Below are 4968 nucleotides of genomic sequence, written 5' to 3' on the forward strand. Positions count from 1 at the left end.
AGACGCAAGAAGGAAGAGATATGGGAACATATGTATATGTATAACTGATTCACTTTGTTATAGAGCAGAAACTAACACACCATTGTAAAGCAATTATACCCCAATAAAGATGTTAAAAAAAAAAGATACAAAAAATAAATAAATAAAATAAAATATTGTCACAGGTATGGGAATGTATCATTTGAATATAAAAAATGTTATAAAGCAAAAGGTTGTCAAAATATAGGAGAGTTATTTCGAAACACGTGCAAAACCAAGATCATGAAGTAGTGGCAACTATTTCTAATGTATAACAGATATTGAAATGCCGTGGGGGAAATGAACAGAAGTATCTCCTGAAGTGGTAGTGACAAAGGACAGAGGTGGTTTTCAGAAGTTCAAGGGACATAGCTAATTAACTTACCACCTCCTTCAAATAAAAGTGAGACTCTCTTGGGAGAATCTAAGCCCATTAGCAGACACATCTTAGAGCAGTTAATGAAATGCTTCGTATTTCAGCAGAAAGAGATTTCAACGGTAAAAATGACATAGGAATCAGAAGCAAACTTTGCTGTGACACTTGGTAGTTGACATTTTCCCAGTGACCACAAGTGTGAGATCCTCATGAGACTGATGTCCCCCAGCTGCATGAATATCTGCACTCTCATTTCACCAAAGAACATGAACTCTGCTGGGTGCTCTGTATTCTGGGTGGAGAACGCCAACCAATTCTGTGTAGCCTGAATCAACATGGGCATCCACCACCGTTTTAAACTCATCACCCCACAGAGCTGGCCCAGCAGGCTTCATCTGGAAAATAACTGGCTCATAGACTCCTTTGGGATTTTTTTTTTCTAGTTTGCACTATGGTACCCCATAAATAATCTCAAACTCTTGCTTGTCAATGAGAGCCAAATTTGGAATAAGAAATTGTTCTGGGCATTCTTTATTCTTGGCCGAGCCTTTCTGAACTTCAGCTCAAGGAGCAAAACTATCATACTTCCAAACATGAAACACTTTATCCATCATGCCTCCAAATTCTGCACTCCAGAATCCAACCAGATCAGAGTGAGCTGTCTAAAGATGAATGGTTTTACTAATATTTTCCAGAAACTCATTTATCTTTGAGGGTTTAAGGCAATAACTATGAAATTCATAGAATGTTCCATCATATTGTCGGGGGGCCCCCATAGCAGAAGATGAATGGATCTGAGGGGCAGGTGACCACGTGGCCAGAGCCCTAGTCAGGCCGCCTTGGAGGACAAGCGTGGCAGGGCTTTGGGTGCTGAGAAGGGCAGCCAGTCAGTGGTCCTCCTTTTACGGCTTTCCTAATGGAAATCAAGACCAGGCCAATTTTTAAAAGAGTAAATATCTTTTAATACTTAAAAGATCATAATTAAACATAATTGCGTGTGCCAATATCATTCTTATAAGGCAAACTTTACCAAAGGAATCTTGTTTCTGTGTTGAGAGGCTATGAAGGTTAAGTCAACACTTTACTGGGTCAAGATTTCAAGACGCCATTGTCCAACTATCCCTATGGACAATATAGATAAACTTGGACTGAATGCCGGTTAAGTAAGGAAGTTTCCTAACTAGCTGAATGACTCAATGTATACGCTGTTGATGAACTCAATTCTGTCTGAAGAAACATACTGTGTGGTAAGGGGGGCTGGGGTATGCTTTTCTTGCATAAACCATATATTTGGCACATTTTTAATGACTCATATAGACAGAAATCAGCTACATATTTTGATGCAACTGTTTTGAAGATATTTTGACAGCCCTGTGAAACAATTTAAAGAATTTTCCTCAAGTGCCAATTAACATAATTACATACACACTCACTTCCTGATCTTCATCCCACTTCTGAGTGAATTTTAGAGGGGCAATAAGGTCAGATTCAGGGGTGAGATGAGGCTTTGCGACATTCATTATTCACGCTGCTAGGGCATGACAAAAGATGTGTTTATATTTTGATGCACCCACTTCGATATGACCAAATCAAAGTAGTCACATCAAAGTCCTTTTCCAGATCAGATTTCCATACATTTATCTGCATCACAGATTTTGGAACTCTACAGCACTAAGGATCTATCTCTTCAATACCCCGTAAGACATTTCCTTCCAGGTTGGCAATAACTCATTGTGCTTCTAATATATTTGAGGACAGAAAGATGGAGGCTGGTTTTAGAGTCAATATTTGCTAGATCTCCACCAAGTCAGATGTCATCTTCTTGCCTTTGGGAATACAGGTAAAGATGGCATATCATTCCAGGTTCTTTGTAAGTAATAGAAATAGACCCTGGCTGACAAAGCCAGAAAGGACTTTATAGGAAGGCTACTGGGTAGGGCTTTCATAGCAGAAAAGTCAAACAACCAGGTCTTGGAGAGGCCCACGGTCAGAGTAGCTCCAGGGAGCTCAGTAGAGAACCCAGACACAGCTCCTGCAGGAAGTACCATCAACAGCTTCAGTTCCACTGGCCATCTGTCCCTCTGTGTCTCTGCCCAAGTTTCAAATCTTGTCTCATTGCCCCCTGTCCTGTGACCAGGACTATTGGGGTCATGTGGATGGAGGAGAGCAATTTCCCCAAGGGAAAAGGAAGGGCACAGTTATCAGAAGAAAGGGGCAGTGTGCAGGAAAAGAAAGAAAAAAATAGACCCACTAAAGACCTGAACTTCAGTCAAACACTCATTTTCAACTACAGGTTTGGCCTCACCTGCTTTATGTAAATAAGGGGTTTAGTTGGCTGCAAGCACAGTAAGAGTGCTGACACAGCCTTGGTGGTCCCAGCATCAGTAAGACGGCACCCCTTCAGAGGTTCCAGCACAGCCATGGGACCTTCACCATGGCCCCCTGGGTAGCCCTCCTCTGTGATTCTGGTCTTTGGGACACATCCTCTCATTCATTCTCCACCTCTAGGAATGGTAGCTGCTTCCTGTAATTACGAATGTCTGGGTTATCTCACATGTGCCTTTTTGCCCACTTTGTCCTTCTGTAGCTATGTTAAAAAGCTCCTATGTTAATTTCCCTCTACTGGAAATGTTGAGAGTATTTCTATCTTCCTTTCCGGAGTCTGACTGATGCAAATGCTGAAAACCCAGGTGATGTCCACAGTAGGATGTTTGGTGAGGGAGGCTGATACCATGCGGTACTTGGAATGCATGTCTTGTTCAAAGGAAGACTTAGGGAATGTGATCACCAGCTTCAACTATCTGAAGAGCTTTCATCTGAAAAAGGGATTATATTTATCCCCTGTAGTTCCGGAGGGCAGAACTAGGATTAGTGAGCAGAAATTTCTAGGAAGCAGGTTTCAGCTCAAAATAAGGAACTATCTTCTAAGCCCTTGAACTGCCCCCAATGGAATGCACTGGGCAAATTTTACTGGAGGTTAGTCAAGCAGAGGATTGGTTTTCATCCCTCTGAGACACTGGAGAGGTGCCCACCAGAGTGACAACTCTTGAGGCCCCAAAATCCTTCTGCAGAATCTGTAGGCTTTAATTAAAGATTCAGTCATTTTCTATTGGAACTCGAGAACAAAGCTGGGGTGCTTGGTGACCTGCAGAAAACAGTATCAATTATCCTCTAAGATTTATCTTGGCTCCAGCGTACTTTAAAACAATCACTCTTACTCTAAGACTGAAAAATGCAACTTCCCACCATTGTACACGCAGCTGAAAGCGGACACCCATTAGTAGGAAGATTCCCTTCATTTGCTCCCCTCTCTGCTTCTAGCTGGGTTCACTCTGTGTCCCTGTGATTTACGCCCAGAGGTCCTTTGGAGGAGACAAAGGTGACTACAGTCCACAACTAATGGAATCAAAGGATTCGAGTGTTCTGGAAAGACTTGCTCACCCTTGTGAATCTCCTCTGATGGATCCAAATCCCTGAGGCTGAGGCTTCCCGTATCAGTCCTGGATTCACAAGGATGGCAGACAGTTAGGAGGGAACCAGACAAGTCTTCAAAACCTTTATGAGATCATCTTCCTGCCAGCTTGACAATCCCACCACCTTTCCAATTCTTGCTACAGCTGTCAATAACTTGTGCACATCTGTACAGCCCGCCCTTCTGCTGTTCGGGGCACACGAGTCTCAAAACAGCTCTTCTCCATACACCAGTTTTCCTTTCCTGGAGCAAAACACCCTTCATTCGCATTGTGGCAGTTTGGGAGGTAGGTGGGGGGAAAGCTATTCCCCTTTGAACCCTGCTGAACCAAATGTAGAAACGTAACATTCTAACCTCTAATACGCTCAGAAAATGGTAACTTCTAAGCACACTAAAAGAAGTGTTCTCTTACATTTTCCAATGGGAACACTGGAGGAGAGAGGAAACACAATGGGTCAAAACCCCAGATATAACAGGACCAGAAATTAAACTTCATTTTGCCCTAGTCCAGGGATGCTCCCCTCACTCACACAATCTTATTGCTTCAAACGATCCTACATTATGAGAGAGAAATCCATAGAATTAAGAGTTTTGGTGGCTCAGCCCAGCTTTCTAGCGAGCACGGGTTCAACTGACAGCAGGCCATCCGTGACCAGGAGGTTGCCCCTTTTGCCAACACAACCCTTCATGGATCATTTTACTTTCCATCTGCTTCCCCTAAATTTGTCCCAATATTTTTGTCATTTTAACATCTGTCATACATCCTACTCTAAGGGTGTGATTGCCCAGGAAACAAAGGGAAAATGCCTAAGAAGTGATCAGCAGAGCCTGGCTTGCATGTCAGCAACTGTCCAACTCTCTGGACTCCTGCCATGGTTTATGGAGCCCAGGATGCAAAATATCTTAAAACGCAGACACCCCTGCATGCCTAAAAGTCCAACACGAGCAAAGAATAATTTTGAGTTTAACAATATCCTCTTCCCACAGCCTGTCCCCAAAAGTAGGGCCGTAAAGCCATGTTCTCCTAGTGAAAAACTGTTGGTTAGAGCCTGGTGCGGAGGGCAGTAGAGGACAGGAAGAGAGAATATCATGGTGTGGTGGG

General features: G+C 43.0%; 1 pseudogene; it reads right to left on the reverse strand.

The window, feature by feature from the left end:
- Positions 1-451: 451 nt before the first annotated feature.
- On the reverse strand, positions 452-4136 carry LOC101281306 (protein NipSnap homolog 3A-like; annotated as a pseudogene).
- Positions 4137-4968: the final 832 nt, after the last annotated feature.

The sequence above is a fragment of the Orcinus orca genome, chromosome 15, assembly GCF_937001465.1.
Source record: "Orcinus orca chromosome 15, mOrcOrc1.1, whole genome shotgun sequence".
In the NCBI taxonomy this organism is placed as follows: Eukaryota; Metazoa; Chordata; class Mammalia; order Artiodactyla; family Delphinidae; genus Orcinus; species Orcinus orca.